This window comes from Solanum pennellii, chromosome 12, assembly GCF_001406875.1.
Source record: "Solanum pennellii chromosome 12, SPENNV200".
Taxonomy (NCBI): domain Eukaryota; kingdom Viridiplantae; phylum Streptophyta; class Magnoliopsida; order Solanales; family Solanaceae; genus Solanum; species Solanum pennellii.
Window position 1 is genome coordinate 7,748,286 of NC_028648.1, and position 22,779 is coordinate 7,771,064.

At 33.4% G+C, this 22,779-nt stretch overlaps 1 pseudogene; it reads left to right on the forward strand.

Annotated features, from left to right (window-relative positions):
• The first annotated feature begins 17,230 nt into the window (after positions 1 to 17,230).
• LOC107006075 lies at positions 17,231 to 18,385 on the forward strand (annotated as a pseudogene).
• Positions 18,386 to 22,779: the final 4,394 nt, after the last annotated feature.

Consider the following 22,779-nt stretch of genomic DNA (forward strand, 5'->3'; position numbering starts at 1 on the left):
TGTAATATCTTGATCCGCTAATGTGGCGCCCTCCAATGGCCAACATTTGCCATTATCTATTTTTACCTTTTTTCTGAAATTATTTGTGATTTTTTATCTCAAAACAAATAAATAATTGAGTAAAAACATCATACTAAATATAAGAATTACTTGCTCAATTATAGCCCAAGTCATTTAAAACTCAGCCCACTAACATCATATAATTATCCAAATTAAATAGATTTTAAATCAAATCTTTTAAAAAAATTACACCCACTTCTCAAATTTAAGATTGTAGTAAAGAATCATTTGCTGAATTGCTATCTTTATGGCAGTATTCATTGTTACTTCAATATAAAAACACATTATAATTTTGTTAAAAATGTTAGTTACTTATTCAATCCATAAAACTTATAGTTATATATAATAAAAAATTATTTTGTTTATCTCCTTTATTCGTTTTTATTTGAATTTTTTTTCTCTTTTATTTGTTATTACAATTTGATATTTATAACTTATACCTATTAAATTTCTACTTTAATTAATATCATTAACTCCTTTAATATTAAATTTTCATATTCATAACCCCAATTATTTAAGTATAATATTTAAGACACTTTATGATATTTTTCAAATTTTACCTCTATAAATTCATAATATTTTGTATCATGGACCTCAACTCAAGATTTTTCATTTTATTTCAATGTTAATCTTTATATTATTATGGTAATGGGGAATCCCTTATTATTATTATAGGATCATATTAAGCATAAGTTGATGAAGAAGACTCTTTAATAAGAGTTTCAAAAATTTGCACTAGTTCTGTATTTCTATTTTGATGTATTTCTTGTGATTAAGGTGTGTTCTTTCCATGAAAATTAAGATTTTTTTTATTTCATTGTTAATCTTTATATTATTATAGGATCGAATTTATCTTGTGGCATAACTCGATGAAGAGGTTTTGGAATGTTAATTAGTTTGTCAAAAGGGATGTTGGATAAGAGTAACAAAATTGTGCATTGATTATGTATTATTATTTTCATGTATCTTCTTATGATTAAGGTCCTAAGGAAGATGTGTGTTGTTTGTTCTCTCTATGTAAATCAAGATTCTTTTTTATTATTTCATTGTTAATCTTTATATTAATATAGGATCGAATTTATCTTGTGGCATAACTCAACGAGGAAGGCTCTTAGATGTTAATTAGCTTGTCAACAGTGGCGGATCCAAGATTTAAAGGCTGTGGGTGCTCACTTCCTTTAACATAAAATTCACTGGAAATTTTTTTTTAAAAAAATGCTACTGGCAGGATTCAAACCCTCGCCAGTGGCTTCACGGGCCTCTTATTGCAGAGATTTAAACCAGCTCACCCATAACTGCTTTTGTTCTATGGGTGCTCATTTAAATTATAATAACATATGTATCATATTTTCTATATATATATATACAAAAAAATTCGGAAATCAATGGGTGCTCGAGCACCCGCGTCTGGCTTACTGGGTCCGCCCCTGTTTGTCAAAAGGGATGTTGATAAGAGTAACAAAAATTGTGTATTGATTATGTATTATTATTTTTATGCATTTTCTCATGATTAAGGTCCAAGGAAGATGTGTGTTGTTTGTTCTCTCAATGTAACTCAAGATTATTCTTTTTATTTCATTGTTAATATTTATAAATATTATTATTATTAAAGGATTACATTCATCTTTTAGCATAACTCGATGAAGAAGACTTTTGAATGTTGATTAGTTTGTCAAAAAGGATGTCCGACAAAAGTTCTAAAGAACTATGCATTGACCTATATTTCTATTTTTAATTTATTTTTTTATGATTTAAGGTTTTAAGGAAGATAAGTGTTCTTTTCACATAACTTCTTTGGTTTGAGTTTTATGATTTCTACTCACGACTATCTTTTCACTTCATATTTGAAGTAGTGTTTTGCTTATTATTATTATTATTATTATTATTATTATTATTATTGTTATTATTATTATTTCCTAAATACATATATTTAAACTATATTAAAATTAAAAAAGATATTGTATTAACATCATAATATGAGTTTTTAAATATAAATTAGTCTTTTCATTTTAATAAACTTCAAATGATAAAAATATTTAACTCATTTTAGATCTATCTACTAAAACATCTAAAAGTAAATCGTAAAATTCAAATACTACAAATAAATTAAATTTAACACTCTCTGTAAAAAAATAGCTCTCAATATTTGTAAAATATATTTAATAATAGCGCGAAGCGCGGTCATATTCACTAGTACATAGATAATTTATAATCAACAATTTCTCCTTATGATCATTTTGATGCCTCAACTACTGCAAAGTCATAACTTGAAAAGTATTCATCCGACAATAAATTATTAACTCTTATCTTATTTTTTTTGAAAAAAAAAATCTAACGTACTTTCACATGATAATATGATAATTTAATTTACTTTCTTGTTCGTTCGTGGTGTTCATAAAAAATTAAGATTTACATTGCATAAACTTGTCGCAAGCAGTACCATGTCAAATAGATGTTACTTACCTTTGTTTCTTTGAATCAAATGTGCAATTTGAGCATCAATGCGGAGAAGCAATGGCAGAGCCAGGATTTTAAATATGGGGTTCACAATTCGTAGAAATAGACACACGGAATAGTGGAAGAGGGTTGGAAGAGGGTTCGACATCTACTATATATACATAAAATATTATTTTAACCATATATAAATAGTATAATTTTCCGTCAATGGGGATTCGAATGAACCACCTTGTACCAAGGTGGCTCTGCCCTTGCGGAGAAGCTGGTTAACAGTAAACCTCTTGTAATTATTTGATAATTCATCAATATCATGAAAAAGGAACTGTAGAGGATATCACTAAAAGTAATTAGCAATAACTCGGCAAAAAAATCTACACCAAAAATAATAAAAGCTTACTTTATAAGAGACGAAAAACAAAAGTTGAAGACTATTATTATGAGATTTTACAATAGACTTTTCATTTTCTCCAAATATTAGGTTATTTTAACTTAGACTCATTAATAATTATGTAGGAGTATTTTTTAATATTTCATTAATGTTATACTTTATAATATTTTGTTTTAATTAAGAAAATAATAATTTAATTATTAAAAGGCTTAAGGACTTAAATTTTACTATTATCTAATCAAAATATTTGTATTTAATTAAATAATTGATCAAATTTTAATTTAGTAAAAGGTCAAAATAATAATTCAATTTTTCATTTTGGAGCTTTCCACTTCCCACTTATAAAATATATATGATTAAAGCCTACAGTGAATAAATAATGTGAAATTCTATAGACGAAATATTGAGTATCAAGCAACAAAAAGTCTACAATAAAGAAAAGTCAAAAGATAAATAAGATAATATATTCTTTAACCTTTGCTCTTGCTAATGATAATATGATTAATTAGGTCGCTTCATCCTTACAAATTTCAAATATTCAACTCACTTAGTTCTTGTATTTGGTTTCTTTCTTTGGATATGTAGTATTCCCTCCATCTCCTTTTATGTAATATTATTTGACTTAACATGGTGTTTAAGAAAAAAATGGAAGATTTTTTAACTTATGATCTAAAACAATTCTTACATATTTGTGTGGTTGCAAATCATTTCATTAAGGATAAATTGAGTATTTTTAAAATTAAATTATTTCTAACTGGGAAAATGCACAAGTACCTCCTAAATTATGACCGAAATCTCAGCGACACACTTTGACTAAAACAAGGTCATAGTACCCCCTGAACTCTTTTTTTTTTTGTAATTTTGTGCACCTTTCTGGCTTATGTGACATCCAAATATCTCCTGCGCGCCTCAATTGTGTGGAGTCACGGAGTGTGCCACATAAAACAAAAGGTGTACAAAATTATTTTTTAAAAAAAAGAGTTCAGTGGGTAATAGGACATTATTTTAGTTAAGATATATCTTTGAGATTTCGATCATAGTTAAGAGAGAACTTGTGTCTTATCCCTTTCTAATTATAGTAAGATGACATTCTTTTTCGTACGAACTAAAAAGGAATGAGCCCTACATAAAAAGGGACAGAAGGAGTATTAAATATTAGGAATTTAATTAAATAAGTAAATTATACTTAACGATTTTATTTATTGTAAAATATTTTAATAGAGGGTAAAAAATCTAATCAACAATTTTAGTGATGATTTTAATCAAATATAGATATAGATAACATAGGCTTATGCCCAACTCATGTCAAAAAAAAAGTTTATTCATGCTTTTCATAACGTGATTTTAGCGTTCAATGCATGATTCCATTGAATATGGAAAGTCCCATTTTTTGCTCCTTTTTGTATAGAGAAATGTAAACTAATCAAACAATTTTAACAAAACAAAAAATGCAATTGCTCTTCATACTTATCTGAAATCATGTTAGGGAGAGAGTCAGTGTCACACCCCAGCCTTAGGTGAGATAGACAACTACCATGAATACATACTTTACAAGTGACCTATGATGAGAAAGCAAACTACTATGTAAATAGATTTACTAATGAGAAGTTTTGTATACAATACATGTCGACTAGTTGAACCGATACATGTGACAAGTGAAACTATAAATACAGATGAAAACTTTACAATGTCTACAAAGCCTGTACTGGAATCCATGACTGTACCATTATCAAAATATGTATAGTAAAGACTCGGCAAAGCCCCGAATCAACCTGGATCTCACCAGCAACCGTTGAGTATCATGTGTTTCTATGGGAAGCTCTATTAGTTAAGTACATGTACCTGCAACATGAAATACAACGTTTGTAATAAGGTATGTCAGTATGAAAGAATGTATTGAATATGTAAGTTATAATACAACCATATGTAAAATAAGAGTTCAAGTGAAATCAAATATCAATAGATAAGGATTAGAGACCATATTTGCTTAAACTTGTGGAATTGTGTATTTATGTTACATTATTTCTTTATTTTGATGTACATTATAATCTTTATAAGGCACCTGATACAAATGATCAGATGATCAGTGGTAGAAAAGTATGACTCATGCTAAGCATTTTAACCCATGGGAAGTTGTCCTCGTAATTTCACAAATTGCGATCGGCCCATGCTAGTCTTTCGCCCTTGAGCTACCACCCTTCTATACAAATTGGGATCGGCCCATGATAGTCTTTCGCCCCTGAGCTGCCACCCTTCTATACCAATTGGATCAGCCCATGCAAGGAATTTTCCCCGGGCTGCCACCCATAATTGTACAAATTATTTCACTTAGATTCTTTAATCTTTGAGATTGTTGTTTTGATGTTCACAATTCTTTTGAGATTGTTCTTTTGATAGATCATAACTCTTTTGGATATTGTTTTTGGATGGTCATAATCATTATTGAGATTCGGAATTATGGACTAGTAGTAGAAGACTTACGAATATGCACTTACGACAATGACAATGACGTGGGAAGCAACTGTGACATCAACGTAATACTTAGGAGCTTATATGACTCAATAAGCATTTTGACATCTCAAATTGAAGCATATATCAAGTGAAGACATTTAACATTCAACCAAGAGATTTGAACTCTATATAATATTCAATACTCACGAACTAATATCAAATATAAGGTATACGTGAACGTGGAATCAAAGAAGAATGTGACAGTTTCAACTTAAGGACGAATACATATTCCAAGAAAGTACATATAAAATGTACAATAGAGCAGTAAGGATCTTGTGAGGTAACACTTATAGTCTAACACAATAGGAGTAATAACCAATAAATGGAACATATGAACATGTGAAAGATGACATATATGATTGAATAGACAATTGAAGTAAGTTGGCTAGATATGGGAAGATTGTATATTCAACATATAAACATATGTATCATGTGTAATCTAGGATCATTTTGATTTATATAAGGGGAACACGTGTCAAGGGCACTTTGACGATGAAATAAGTTTAAACATTGTATGCTAATACTTAGTAGAGTAAGCACGTACGTTTAGAAAACTCATATTAGAATACTCACATTAATTCTCTAGCGAGTAGGAATAAGGATCAGTCACTACCAAGGGCACGTAGACAGCGTACTTTGTATTACAAGTGTTGGATTCATGCCAAAGAAATAGGAAATCGAATAGTCTTACATACCTTGTTGCACAAAATTGAATATTTCAACGAGTTAACCGTCTTCCTTTTAGATTATTTATCTACAATGGAGTAAATAATAAAACCAGCATTAGTAGTTGATCAACATGTTTAGGCTACTTCATAAGACCAAAACAGTAATTGAAAGTATATATATATTTGGTCCCATCAAGAGTGTTCTTCCATCTATTTCCCCCCTTACCTTGATGTAAGATTAGATTATTCACTTGAATTTCTTAAGATGGGAGATGTTTTAACAATTTTTACTTTAAAAATACCTGTTTCCTTCATATTTTAATGGTGAATTTGCAGACTAGAATTCTTGGAGATTTTATGGATTTCCTTGGGAGTAATTTTCTGGAGAATAAGTGATAACGAAGATGTGATGAGCTTGAGTGCTTTACAAGTAGCTTCTCTACATTTTCACTTCATAAAATGGAGAAATAATATAGTCCTTTAGTTTAATCAAGTAGGTGCATCACCTCCTTAATTTCTACCACAAGTTTTTAATTAGAGACATCACCTACTTACTCTTTTCACTTAAATGCACTTTACTTATTTGACTTCTATTTCATTGACTTTGATTTGGATAATCGCAGAATATTGATAAGTGATAGAAGGTTGTGAAAGTGGAGAATTATTATGGAGCTCAACAAATTTTTAAGTCTACTAGTGTCAGGTAACACGGTCATCATTCAATTGAATTTGATTAAGTGCTGATTATAATAATAATATCTATATTTATTTTCAGATATGGGTCTGCTAAGAGATACTCTGATGCCTTGAATGTTCTTAAGTCTAGTGCTTGTTTGCAATTAAACAAGGCTCAGGTTAATGTTATGTCCTGTTTTTATTTTTCTTTTGTATGGTAAATGCAGAGGCGAAGCTAGAATTATAGTCTTGTGGGTTCTAAATTTTATATGGATGATAATAACTAAGTTCTAAACGTAATATTTGTATATATTTGATAATTTTTTGTAATATAAATATAATATTGAGCAAAAGTTAGTGGGTTTGGCCGAACCTGTACCTGGTATTCAAGCTCTGCTTGGACCACAATCTGTCACGACTGGAATCTAGACCCCAGACGAGACCGGCGTCGTTGACCTCTCAGAGGTCGCAAACAAGCCTACTTACGTCATTCTTACTTTACATAGGTTAATTTTAGCGGAAAATTTGATATTTTTGATTCTTTAATCATACTTGCTAAACATTCTTAATATTTCGTAATCGTTCATCATCAACCATCTAACATTTAAGAGATAAACAACTGAAAGAAATAATTCATCAAGTATTAATTGTATATCGGCCAAAGTAGCACCAATACAAAGTCTGAACCAAAACAGGAAAGAAACGCTAGTGGAACATGCTCCACTAGCTCAACTCTAAAACTACGCTAGAATGTAAAACAGTAGCATCCTCGAAAGCATGAGGACCTACCAAACTCCGGATGAATGCTGACGTCCGAATAGCTGCAACAACGAACCTGTAGCTCTACCGTCCACCTGTGCCTGCACCTAAAAGTAGATGTTTGTATGGGATTAGTACACACTTGTACTAAGTATGGGTATATGCAAGCACACACCAGGGACATGCATGAGGAAGAAGAGCTCTTTCCTAACAACATGATGTTTGGAAGTCAAGTCAGTGGACTTGCTAAATTGAGATTAAGAAAGTTATGGTATGAGAGTGACATGCATCATTATAATTATCGTATGGCATACAACACATAACATATTCATATAGCACATAACATATAACACATAGTTTCTTTTATATTATTCATTCATATACCATGAGACCTTATTATCATAAACTTAACCTTAAGACTTTCCAAAATGAGGGCTCAACATATGGGACCTCAACTAGGGAGCCTTCTTTAGCAAACACAGAGTCTGCTTCATTCCTTCATACGTATTTCATTTCAATTCATTCATAGGCCAGTGCGAACACCAGCTATACCTAGGATGTAGTTTAAGACTTTCATCGGGTTTGCTGTGCAATGATCAGGAATAACCTAATGTCATTACCTGAATCTAGCTCACCTCTTGATTATCCTATCCTAACACCTTCGGTATCATTCATTTCTTTATATGATTCATTTGAGGCTGGCCTCATTCATTCATTGGGAACTTTAACTTTAACCGACATAGATCATGTGAGCATCATGAAATCCAGTGTCTCCCCCACACCGAAAAGAGGTGGAATCACCGGCCAAAGCGATTCAATAACATGCTAGCGTTTATGGGAATTTAACCCCTCCAGATCCCTATAGTGGCAATATAGGTTCAAAGACTAGGAGATGTATGGAGACCCATACCCGGCAAGCCGGACAGTCTCATCTCATGAGAGTTACGTGAACCTCCGCCCTTCCCGAAAGAAGGCATCACCGCTCATAGCTAGCCTATCGGTGCTCGGTATAAAGTTCCATTACATTCAACTCATACATCATGGAAGTTGGCTTCTAGTATGAGGACATCATAGCTCAATAGATGATTTCTCATCTCATCATTAGTATTAAGTGTTTTAAACTCAATATTTTCATTAGAGTGTTCATAGAGACTGATCTCTTCATTATCTTACACTCTCATTGGTGAGTACGTATTGGTAACATTTACTTAGGCTCATTTGAGATTGCTCTCATCATATACATTAGCCTCACATCATGGTTGTCACCACATTCTTCATTATTAGCACCTTTGTTTTTCATAGTTGTTCACCTCTTATTACGTGAGTGTTCATTTCTTCATTTCATAGTTCATCTCATCATATGCCAATGCACTTGGCCATTTAGCGTATCTTACATTCGTACTTAACCCTCATAAGATTCATCATTTCATTACGTACATCTTAGGTTCACTTAATTTTTGAACGTATATTAGACTTATGTGTCTATACATACAAGCCATGGGGCTTCATTTATAGTTCGTTAAGTGATTCTTATTTTCCTAAGATTATGTATTACAAGACTTATGTATCTTGTATATATACCAAGATCTTGATTTTTGATCTAAGTAGATGGCATTATTCTTGAATATTTTACTCACGTATGACTTATGTATCAATACGGAGGTTTGGGCACGGGAACCCAAATCTTGAATCACTTGGATATCATTTATATTTTTCATTGATTTTATTTCTAATGTTCATAACATTAGAACTCTAAATTAAATCTCAACATTTTCATGACATGATAAAGTTTCTATTTTAATTAGAATTCTAAATTAAATTTCAATCATTTATATGAAAGAATTAATTTTCTATTTTAATTAGAATTCTAATTTAANACATAAAAGAATTAATTTTCTATTTTAATTAGAATTCTAAATTAAATCTCAATATTTACATAAAAGAATTAATTTTCCACTTTAATTAGAATTTTAATTTAAATTGTTTTTTTTTAAATTCGCTTGAATAGGGAGGTTGTGGGCTCGAACCCCCACAGCCCCCTTATTTTTCAGCTAAATTCGCTGAGGAGGAGGCTGTGAGGTGGTGGGTTCGAACCCCCACAGCCCCTCCTTTTTTAATTTATTTAAATGGTCTGCAGTGAGGTTGTGGGATCGAATCCCCACAGCCTCATATTTTTTTTTTTAATTTTTCGCCTACTAAGGTCGTGGGATCGATTCCCACGCCTCACATTTTTTTATTTTATTTTTTTTTTCGCCGTGGCTTGGGGTCGCGAGTTCGATCCCCCCCAGCCCCCTTTTTATTCCCTTTTCTTTTTTCGCGCGTGGCTGGGGGTCGCGAGTTTGATCCCCTCAGCCCCCTTTTTATTTCTTTTTTTTTTTCGCGGAAGGCAGGGGCGAGGGTTCGATCCCTGCCAGCCCCATTTTTTTTCTTTTTATAATGAAGGCATGCTGCAGGGAGGTCCTGGGTTCGATCCCTGCAGGCCTCAAAACTTTTTTTTTATTTCTTTGACGTCCAAAAAATTCCAGATTCTTTTAAAGCCTATTTCTAAGTTCTGGAAATTTATCCCATGATTTTTCTGCACTTTTTCATCAACTTTCACATTAATTTTTAGGGTATTTCATGGTTTTATTCATAATGTTTTAGTTACATTTTTATAGATTCGTCTAACCAAGAATTTCTCCCTCAAACAAGCCACCTAACATTTCATATGAACTTCACGCCTTACCCAATTTTATTCACAAAAAAATATACAATCATATTACATTAAACTTTTGGAGCATTACATAGAGAACCTCATTCACCGTAACATACTTACACAAAATTTCAAGAAAAACATGGTTGCCTTTCATACGATTCCAAGTACATAAACACAACCATATTCATCGAGAAAACATAATATACACCTAAATCTACTAGCAATCATACCCAACCTAAAATTCATTGGGAGCTAGTGACAAGGACATACAAAAGGGAACAACCCTAGTTTTCGGAATGAATATCTTGAACCTTAAGGGGTCTCTTGGGAAAGGGACCAAGAGAGAAGAAACCCATACCTTAATCGATGTTCAAACTTTGATGTTGCTGCCCGGAAAACTCCTCCAAACCACTCCCAATTCACTTCAACGTACACCTCACTCGACGAACCTCTCTTAGCCTTGACATTTTGATTACTTTTTCTTTTACTTAAAAATTCTTGTGAGTTCTTCAAGCGTGAAGAACTGTTGGTATTTGGCAGAATAACGTGAGAAAGATGGAGAACGTGAGAGAGAGAGAGTTATTAAGCGTGTGAGAGAGAGAGAGAACTAATAGGGTTAGGAGACTAAATTCAAGAATTAGTCAAATAGAATTTTAAAATAAATAAATAAAAATCTGGTTTATTTTAATTAATACGCGAAAGGACCATTATGCCCTTAAATACCTATTTATTCTTATTTACTTAATTAATATATATATATTATTTTTTTTGGATCGTTACACAATCACTACGAGATTCTTCTATTGATTAAACAAATGATAAAAGGTAAGTACACAACACCTTTGTTCCCCATTTAGAAAAAGTAACCACTTAGCCTAATAGCAAAGCAGAGAGATTGAGTAAATCTGCAAGGTTGTATCTTTTAGTTATCAATCCAACAAATAAAAATAAAAATGGCTTACGCTGCTCTCTCTTCACTTATGTATACATTGAAGCAAATCTTCAAACATAATGATGTCAATTTTCTGCTGAATGTCTCTCAAAGTGGGAGTCTTTCCATTATATAGAGAGAATAAAGATTACAATTCCATAAAGATCCGTTATTTCTATTCCTAAGATCAACTACTCTATCTCTACAAATCTGCTATTCAATCCCTCCAAATTCGCTATTCTATCACAATATTTATACATTTGTTTCTACAACAAATCTATATGGTCATGCTAATTTATATCATTATCTAATTAAATTAATATATACAATTATTTAGATTTCCATCATGCTAACACCCCCCTCAAATTGATGCTAGTGGATCAAGAAGCATCAATTTTCCTACTAGAAACTGATGGTGTTGTCGTGCCATAGTTTTTGTAAACGCATCAGCTTTTTGAAGATCACTGGATACATGTGGAAGAGTAATGACTCCTTTATATACAGTTTCTCGTATATAATGACAATCTACTTTGATGTGTTTTTTCCTCTCATATAAAACTGGATTAGTAGCAATCTGTATAGCACTTGTATTATCAGCATGGAGAGGAATAGGATGAGATTGAGGAAATCCAATCTCAGCAAGTAATCCACAAAGCCATACAACCTTAGAGCAAGCAGTAGACATGGATCGATATTCAGCCTCAGTTGATGATTTTGACACATGATCTTGCTTTTTGTTCTTCCAAGATATTAATGACTCTCCAAGAAACATGCACCAACCAGTGACTGAACAACGAGTATCAGGACATCCCACCCAGTCAGAATCACTAAAAACATTAAGACGAATAGGAGAACTACTTTGAAAGAATAATCCACGAGTAGATATTCCTAGAAGATACCGAATGATGCGACGAACAACTACCAAGTGGATATGACGGGGAGCTTGCATAAACTGACTAACTTGTTGAAATGCAAAAGAGATATCAGGTCCAATAATAGTAAGGTAATTTAAACTCACAATTAATTGTCCAAAAATAGTTGGATCAGGAAGAATATCAGCTTCCTCACGATGATACTTCACATTCAATTCCAGTGGAGTATCTATGGAGGAGGGATCTTAAAGACCAGCCAAACAAATCAGATCCTAAACATATTCGTTTTGGTTTATAAACACACTTGAAGCAACATTATGAACTTCCAAACCCAAAAATTATGTAAAAGTACCAAGATCTTTCATATGAAAAGAATTTTTAAGTTTTTGTTGGAGACTAGTGATTAGTGAAGAATTGGTTCCTATGATAATAATGTCATCTACATACACCAAAAGAAAAATACAACCTGCATATGTTTTTCAAAGAAACGAAGATGAGTCATATTTGCTCTGCTCAAAAGAAAATTGTAGCAAAGTAGATCAGAACTTATCAAACCAAGCTCTTGGAGCTTGTTTTAATCCATACAGAGAGCACTACAACTTGCATACATCTGATGTAGGCGATGAGAACTAACCAGGTAGAGGTTTCATATAAATATCTTCTTTGAGATCACCATGGAGAAAAGCATTTTTGACATCCATTTGATAAAGAGACCAGTTTTGTGAAGCAGCAATTTTGCTACGGGTGCAAAAGTCTCCTCATAGTCCACCCCATACTCTTATCTGTTACCAATAAAAACCAATCGAGCTTTGTATCGATCAAGAGTTCCATCAGAATGGAGTTTGATTGAATAAACTCATTTACATTCAATGGGGCGGACATTTGAAGGATATGAAACAATGTCCCATGTGTCATTTTATTTAAGAGCCAAAAGTTCTTCCTCCAATGTTTTCTACCAACAATCATACTTGGAAGCCTGTGATTAACAAGTTGCAACGGGAATGATAGATAAAGTAGAGGAAATTTATACCAATTGGGAGTACGCAATACTTTGGTAGAGCACCGAGTAGGCTCAAGAGGACTAGATCTTGAAGAATTCTAAAATTCTAGTTGTGGTACAGTTTCAGGCGGTGGATCAATGTCGGGATAGGATAAAGATGGCCAACGTTGTTCATACACAAATCCAGGTTTGAACCTCTTAAAAGAAGATGATAAATCTTCAAAAGTAGGAAGAACAGGAGAAGCAGAAGATGAATACACAATCATAGGAAAGAAATACTGATTCTCAAAGAAAACAACATTTCTAGAAATAGGAAAATAGCAAATAAAACTTTTTTGTGAAGTACTATAACCCATAAAAGCACATTTAGTAGATTGTAAAGAAAGTTTATTACGCTGCGAAAGAGGCAAATGCACAAAAAAAAACCAAATGTAAGAAATTCACTATAGTTGGGATTTAGTGATAAAGACGAAAATATGGAGACTCAAGATTTAACACTTTAGATGGCAATCTATTAATTAAGTAGACAGCAATAGACAAAGCTTCCACCCAATATTTTGATGGTACAGAGGACTCAATCAACAAAGTACGAGTAACATCTAAAAGATGGTGATTTAACGTTCAGAAACTCCATTTTATTGTGGTGTACATGGACAAGATCATTGTGAGACAATTCCTTTGTCAAGTAAGAAGTTTTTTAATTCATAAGACATATATTCTCCATCAGAATCTAATCTTAATAATTTGATGCACGTAGAAAATTGAGTCTCAATGTAAGCCAAAAATGTCTTGAACATGGAAAATACCTCATATTTGGATCGAAGAAAATACACCCACGTAAATCGACTATAATCATCTATGAATGTCACAAAGTATTTTAATGAGCATGAGAAATAATTGGTGAGATGCCCCAAACATCACTAAGAATGACATCAAAACACTTTGTAGCACGACCACCAAAATTAGGAAAACGAAGAGTTTTACTTTTGCCTAATTTACAAGTAGAACAATCAATGGAAGCAACCAGAATTTTATAATTGAGGACAACACAACAGAATTTGGATGTCCTAGACGCTTATGCCGAAGCTCATTCTTACTAGCAGTAGAAGTACAAGCAAAAAAATAGAACATGAGGAATAGAAAAGTGTATAGGAAACAATCGTCCAACTTTAGGCCTCTTCGCGACTATTGTCCCCGACACGTGATCCTGTACAAGACAACCATTACGAGAAAAATTCACATCACAATTGTTATCTACCAATTGTACAACTGAAATAAGACTAGTTAAGAGCTTTGGTGAAACAAAACATTCTTGAAAGTTGGAGTAATATCCCCAACCTTGGTAATGGGTAATTACTACCATTGGCAATCTATATTTGTGATGGGCCTTGATACTTACGAACGTTTTTTAGGATGCTCGTTGAGTTGGTAATATGATTGGAAGCACCTGAATCAACAATCCAAAAATTAGATGTAACATCATTACCTTGTAATCCCAATGCTGAAAAGGCTGACACGTTCATTTGTTGAACCATTTTAGGAGTAAGAACTTGTAGTGAATATGAGTTATCACTAGTGCAACCATTTATCCCAGCTTGAAAACTGTTGACCCTATGATTTTGAGGGCGAGTGAGACACTCTTTGATAATATTTCCTTGTTGTTTACAATAATTATAGATTTTCTTGCTACAATTGCTAGCAATATGCCCATATTCCTTGCAACTGTAGCATTGAATTCTACTCATATCCCTTCCTTTTTCTTTGCCTTGAGCCGCAAATGCAACAATGATGTCATTTTCCTTCTTGAAAGCATTTTGTGTGACAAAACGTTGCTCTTCACAAAGTAATTCCCTAAAGTGAACATCCAAAGAGGTAGACGAGTCACGATTCATCAAGTTAGAGCGAACACTCTCAAAGTCAGAGCATAATTTCATCAAAAATTGGTCTCACTTGCTTTGCTCATGAAATCCTTGAATCACTATTAGAGACAGAAATACCTTCTTAAGAGTAATTAGCAATTTCATAATCTAATTGAAAGTGTCTTGCGCTATTATCTTGGTTATAAATATTTGTAAGTAATCCCACATGACCTTAGCTGTCTTAATACGGCCTGAGATTAAGAACAATAAGAGGGTCAATTGACCCTATAATCTATGGCATCACCCGAGCATCTTTAATCTTCCATTCATGCAACTTTGTTTATTAGTAGGAGCATGATCGCTTCATCTATATGGCCCCAAAGTTATTTGCTGGTGACAAATAACTGAAACTAAAACTCCTAAGAAGTATAATTTTTTCCAGTGAAACGAACACTGAAGGATTGAAAGTGATGTGAATTCATGCATTTGAGTAGCTATGAAAACTACAAAGACTCACGAAAGCAACTAGAATGACCAAGATCAAAAGTCCTAGGTGGTAGGACTGATTGTTGACAAACAGTCAAGAAAAAAATGAGATGTTCTAAAAATAATTATAAGGAACCACAAAGCCTCTATGAAACAAGACAGCCAAGAGAAGGCTCTGATACCATGTCAATTTTCTACTGAATGTCTCTCAAAGTGAGAGTCTTTCCATTATATAGAGAGAATAAAGATTACACATCCCTAAAGATCATCTATTCTATCTCTACAAATATGTTATTCAATCCTTCCAAATCTGCTATTTTATCACAATATTTATTCATTTGATTCTACAACAAATCTATATGATCATGCTAATTTATATCACTGTCTAATTTAATGTATAAAATTATTTAGATTGCCATCATGGTAACAAATGAATATTTAGTTTGTGAATGTTGTACACAACAACATGTCGAATCTCTCTGTCAAAATCTTTCTGATGTGTAAGATTTCCTTGACAATACTACAAAGGATAGTCAAACTCTTAAGGTATGTAATTGATCACTAGTATAGATATCTAAATCTTACTAGTGTTATATTTTTTTTATAACAATATTTAATATATCGAGTTTCTATTCCAAGGTTATAGAAAAGAGGATCAGGAATGTAGTATACGAAGCGGAAGATAGAGTTGATTCAAGTTAAGAAACATCCTTCTAGCATATCATGACGATATCGGCAAAAGGCTTGTAGATCCTTTTATGAAGAATTGTTGAACCTTGAAGAACAAGTTTATTTTCTCAACAAAGAGGTGATGCTGATCGATGTTAACAAGAATCAAAACAACTCTGTAGAATTAGAAACAACTCCCTCCTCACAAGAAAAATATACAATTGAGGAAAGTATTATTGTCGGGATGGAGGATGACCTCAACACTTAGGTATGTTAAAATTTTCATCTTTGAGTATTATTCGAAATACATAATCTTCATATCCTAATACATTAACGTACAGTCATACGAAGTACTAATATAGAATGCTTTGATTTGATTTTAATGTAGAAACTTGCACTTCCAGATAGAATTTTGAATCTTTGATCCTAAAAGGTGTTGTTCAGAATTTATGCTTGAATTGTTTCTTCTTATTCGTAATAAGAGTTGTATTAGAGCTTGTGATAGTTAGATTCCCAGAATGTTTGAACATTTTGGATACTTGATTTGCACTATGTAGTGAGAGGTTGTGGCTGACTCAATTGTATGGGTATGTAAAATACAGGTTTTTGAATCCTAGCAAGAATTGATCGAGAGGTCCATCACTATTTTTATGTATGGATGTATAACTAAATACCAATTTTCTAGTTTTAGCAGCTAGAGCTAGAATATTGATATATTACATGAAACTATTTAAATTGTTCAAAGTGAGTATTGGTATTTTACATGAAAGTATTTAAATTATTCAAAGTGAGTGATTGTGGACTCATTCACGGCTAAAATAAAAGACAGTTTAAGTTAGCCGTCAATATAATGTAAGTTGTTTGTCATAGGAAGTCCAGTGGTTTGGAGCCAAAAGAGTCATTTTGAAGCTAAAATGCTAAAAAGGGACAACAAATTTGGCAATTAACCAACATAGACAAACCACTGGTTGGAAAATAGTGATGGCCTCCTTCTAGTTCCGTATTTAAATGGTTGGAAACATTACTGGGAGTTAAAATTGTATTCAAGTCAAAATAGGATAAAAAAATAGATCTAAGTAGTCTATTAATCCATTTTGGTATCGGAAAAGAAAAGGTGTAATGTTACCTATAAACTACTCTCAATAGTATGCACAATCTAATATACAACAAAGATATTGCACATTTAATTATTAATTTCCAATGGAGGGATTATCATGGAAAAGAGGCACACTCTTTGTGAAGGTGGATTTGGAGCCGTCTCGTTAGCTTCTACCTCACATGCACTATTTTGTGGAGTTACTCTCCCCTCTCTCATTGCTCTCAAATCATGCAACTTCAATGCTTCTCAATCGTTGAAAGAAGACGTCAAAATCTTCCTAATGTTCAAACATTCTCCTTACATTGTTCACTGTTTCGGAGATAATGTCTCTTTTGATGATAACGTTAATCTTTACAACTTATTGCTCGAGTATGCTTCCAAAGAAATCCTTGTTGATCGTCTTCAGAACTGCAATTAACTGTTGGATTTTGAAGTTAAAAAACACAGGAAGAATGTTCTTTTAGGGCTTAGGTGCATTCATAACAGTGGAATTATTTTCTGTTACATCAAGCCTGGCAATATTCTCCTTGTGGGCATCGACAAAACTGCCAAGATTGTTGATTTCGGCCTCTCTCTGACCTTGGAACGTGGCATGAACCAAAAACAGGAAGTTATCAAGGAAAAGAAAGGTATATGGAACCGAAATTTGTGATTAACACTGAGTATAGCCCACAGATTGATATTTGGGCTCTTGGATGTACTGTCTATGAGCTGATTAAGAGGAGACTGATGTGGGACGATTCAGATGGTGATTATGTGTTGGACAAAATTGAGTTTGAGGAACCAGAGCTTAAGAATTCAAAGTTGTCAAATGAAGCTTAAAATTTTCTGGGAAAATGTCTTGTGAAGAATCTGAGCACGCGTTGGACTGTGGACAAGCTCTTGAACCATACTTTTCTACAGAATTCGTCCAAAGTAGCCAACATAGCAATAACAAGGAAGAAGAAAATTGATTCAATGACCCTTCTACCAGTGACGGAGTTAGAAATTTCTTAAAGGGTGTCTAAAAAATAGCAACTTGTTATGTTAAGGGTGTCCAAAATAGGTTATTTAATCAATTCATATATCATTTTACTTGTAAATATGCTTTTTTTTCTGACGAAGGGTGTCTATGCCACTGCCTTCTACACAAACCAATCCAGAAGATAACATTCAATATATTCCATCATAAATTCTCAAGGCAATTGCTGGATTCGAAGCCCCTTCTTGACAAACCAATCAAGAAGATAACATTCAAGATTGGGTGCACACTTTAATCTTTTGTACTGATCAATATTGCAGATCTAGACCATCAAAAAAGAAACAAGATCGAGCTTATTTGCTTGATTCCTTACATCCATCTACTCAGCTTGTCACTATATAGGACCTCCAAAGACATTATATATATTATATATAGACTCTGGATTCATCTGCAAAACTAACTTATACACCTTCTGACAGAGTTGGTTTGGTTCTTGTGAAATCAAACTCAATGGAAGATTAATTAACATGAATATTTGGTAGAAATATAATTAGTACATAATAAAGGTCAAGATAGTATCTTGGTAGGTAAAATTTAGGTAAACCATAAAATGGTTTCACATGTTTAACTTTGACATTTTTTGACACATAGTGATGTCATGGTTGACATCAACAGGAGAAATTTGTTCCTAAAAATAGGTAGCTCTTAATTCATTTTCAAATCATCCTCTCACTTGCATTCTCACCTTCTGAGGCATTTGATGTTCTCTCTCTTGTAGTATTTCACTTAGATTCTTTGTAGAGTGAAATAAATATTGGTGCAGTTGTCTTTGGTGGACGTAAGATCATTTTGACCTGAACAATGTTAAATATTGTTTTTCTTCCTTGTTCTTTATATTCACGGTTCCTTTACAAATTAATATCAGGGTCAAGGTTCAATCTGAGTATGCTCTGTGTTACAGCACAGTCTGAACTTGCACATCAAAATAAAATTACTTTGGTTTTCTATTGTTCCAAATACATTGTAGTAGAAGAGGAAGAACAAGTAAAAATGAGTTTCATGAAATTTGAAATTGATAGATTTATTTGGCGCAACAACTTTAATATTTGGAAGATCTAGATTATTGTTTTACTGCGGAGAGAAGGTTTTAATCCATGTTATTGACGGAAAGTATTCCGATAAGATATCAGATTCAGACAAGAAAACTTGCTCAAGTTTGATAGGTTGTTTGCTATAAATCATTGAATTCTCAATATCACAAAATTTTGAAGTCAATGAAACTAACAAATAACATGCAAGCGTATCCTCGTCCTTTTTAATTCCAGCAGTTTGTAAGTCCATCACAAGTTTATTAAATACATTTAGATGGTCTTGCAACAAAGTACCTGAATCCATCTTAAATGTATGAAGACGCCATTGTAACAACATCATTGTTGTCACTGACTAGTCCTGGTAAAGCCCTTACAACTGTTCCCATAACTCTTTGGCTGTCTCTTGGAACTTGTACTCACTTCACAGAGTACTTTAGGTGCAAGGGACAATTGGATTACACTCAATGCACACTTAAGTCTTGTGATGTGTGGATGCATTTTGAAGGAGACAAAAGTGACAAACCTAATGGACTCTTTGTAAGAGGTCGTACTAGCTAGCAGGGAAGGATCCAACTGAAGTACAGATCAAAGTCTCGTGTGAACAAAAAGAATGCGGAGTGTTGGGGCTGTTAAAAGAAGAGGCACTTTGAACGAGATTGCCCTATGTCGAAGTCCAAAGAAAAGGCGAGTGCATCCATTGTTGAGCAAGTACATGATAATGATTATTATGTACTAACAACATCATGTAGTAGTGGAGTATTGATATACTGTGGTTTCACGGTATTTTTAATGTTTTTTCCTTAAGTTTAGTGTGTGTCCAAAAGCCTTTGTGTATTAATTTTTATGTAAGTTTCTCTTTATTTGTAGGAAATCTGTCTAAAGATGAATGCGGAAGTTTTTTAGCACGAAATGCAGAAAAGTACCACCTACGGAGCTTGTGACGGTTTGTCGTGCCTGTGACGGTCCGTAGGTGGCATCATAGTGAAGCTGCTAAAGAAAGATGGAGAAGTCTGACCAAGTGTGGGGTTATGAAGTGCGTGACGGACCGTCGTATCCATGACGGTCCGTCCTGCTGGTTCGTCATGATGATCAGAGAAGTAGTCCCAGTACCCAAATTCCAAGAGTTTAAGTGTTATGGAACGGAGACCCTTGATGGACCGTTGTGCCTGTGACGATCCGTCATACCTGCCGTCGAGGGTAATAAAGAAAGCAGTAGAAGAATTTGCGAAGTATGGGACGACGGAGTCCATGACGGCCTGTCGTGACCACGACGATCCATCGCGAGGTCCGTCGACCCAGCCTCGTTTTGACAGATTTCCAGCAAATAGAGTCCATCTTTGATTAGGTTTTTGTTTTTTATAAATAGTTAGAAAAACCTCGTTTTGGGGGTTAGACTCTTGCTTATTAGACTCTTGGTTATTAGACACTTTTATGTTAGATTCTTTGTGAGGAGATTATTTTGATTATTACACTTTGGATTGTTATACTTTTCTCTAGAGTTAATTATTGGTGATTTTGTCGATTAATCAAGTAAATTTCTGGATTTTATTCTTTCTCATTGAAGTAAGTGCATGAATTCTTATATCATATATATGAATATTGTGATTATGACTATGGGTAACTAAACTCCATAACTAGGGTTGTGGGAACCATAGGCGAATAATGAGGTAAAACCTAACTAAAATAACAATTCTAGAATAGTGTCTTGCATGTATTGATAATTCTTTCGCTTAGAAGTCTTTTTAATGGATGGCCAACGTTAGAACTCGCCTTAATGCTACTTGCCGGACCAAGGAGGTAGATATTAGGAAAAGAATTATCAACATAGATTTAGTGTATACTATCTAATAGGCTAGTATTGATTGGTACGAGGTAATAACTTAGTCAAATATCGAATACAATGCTTAATATGAGGTAAAGGTAAGGGTTAGTATAGCAACACACGTAGCCGGACCAAGGTGCGAAGTGAAATTTTCTAGATGCCGGACCAAGGATTTAGAAATACATAACTTGTCACTTTGCATGCAAGATACTAGGAAAGAATTGTTATAGTTAGAATTATCAAGTTAGGAACCTGTGGGGAACACGTAAACCCTAGCTACTTTTATTAATTGATTAAACCCTAACATTTGAATCTGTTAGTTGTCTCATTTAATTTAGCTAGTTATTTGCATTCATTTAGAAATAAAAAAAACCCTTTATTGTCTTTGTTTTCCAAGAAATAATTGACTAAATAGTATTAATAATAGATTGAAGTTAAGTCTGAACTATTTTCCTCGTGGGAACGATCCCAACCTCTAGTTGGGTTTTTTACTTGATACGACCACCTTACTTCTTATTTGAGAAGTAAGTTTGAGCGTATCAAGTAAATGACAACAAATGGGTCTTAGACTCTGGTTGTACTCTGCATATGACATTGCGAAGAGATTGGTTCAACAGCTATAAAACAAGTGGAGGAACCGTATTTATAGGCAATAATGCAACTTGTAAAATATTGACATTGGTTCAGTTCGTGTTCGCTGCCATGATGGAATCGTGAGGACTATTACAGAAGTCCTTCTTGTTCTTGATCTAAAAGAGAATTTGATTTTCTTAGGTACTTTGGATAAAATAAGGCTATAATGAGTGAAATAGGAACTATGAAAGTGACTAAAGGGTCTATAGTCATGTTGAAGGCCAACTGGAGGATGGCCTCTATACACTTGGGGGAAGCACCATATTGGCTCTGTAAATGCATCTAAAATGCAATTACCTAATGATGACAATGGAAAAATCATGAGCACTGCGTCTTAGGGAAGCAGAAAAAGGTTAGCTTCAGCTCTGGCAAGCACAAGATAGAAGGGATGCTAGATTACATCCATTCAGATTTATAGGTCCCTCTAAGCTTCCATCGAAGAGAGGAAAGCGGTATCCTCTCATATCCATTGATGATTTTTCACAAAAGGTTTGGGTGCATTTCCTGAAGGCAAAAGATGATGATTTTGAAGCATTTAAAGAGTGGAAGATTTTTATTTTAAAAATCAAATAGAGAGAAAAATCAAGTATCTTCGCACAGACGATGTCTTGGAGTTTTGCAGTGAAGAGTTCAATGATTTCTGCAAGGCTTATGGGATCAAAAGGAATAAAACGGTCGTGCACACACCAAAGCAAAATGGAGTTGCCGAAAGAATGAATAGAATTCTTCTAGAGAATAGGGGTGGGCATAAACACCGGAAAACCGAAACACAGAACCGAACCAAAATTTTTCAGAATTTCAGTTTCGGTATTTCGTTTTTTGGTTCGGTCGGTTTACTTTTTTATACTTTTTGGTATTTCGGTTCGGTTTTCGGTACGTATTATTTTGGTTTTCAGTATTTCGATTTAAACCGAAATATTATACTATAATTTATATTATATTAATTAATAATTATTAATATTAAATAATTTTTTAAAAAAAAGAAACCCTATGGCCCTATTCCTCTCTCTTTCATCTTTCTCCTGATTTTCTTTTTCTCTTGGTCTTTCATTTTCCTCTTGGCTCTTTCCTCTTCCGCTTCTTCCTCTTCCTCTTCTCCTCTTCCTCTTCTCCTCTTCCGCCAGCCCGAAGCAGCAGCCGCAG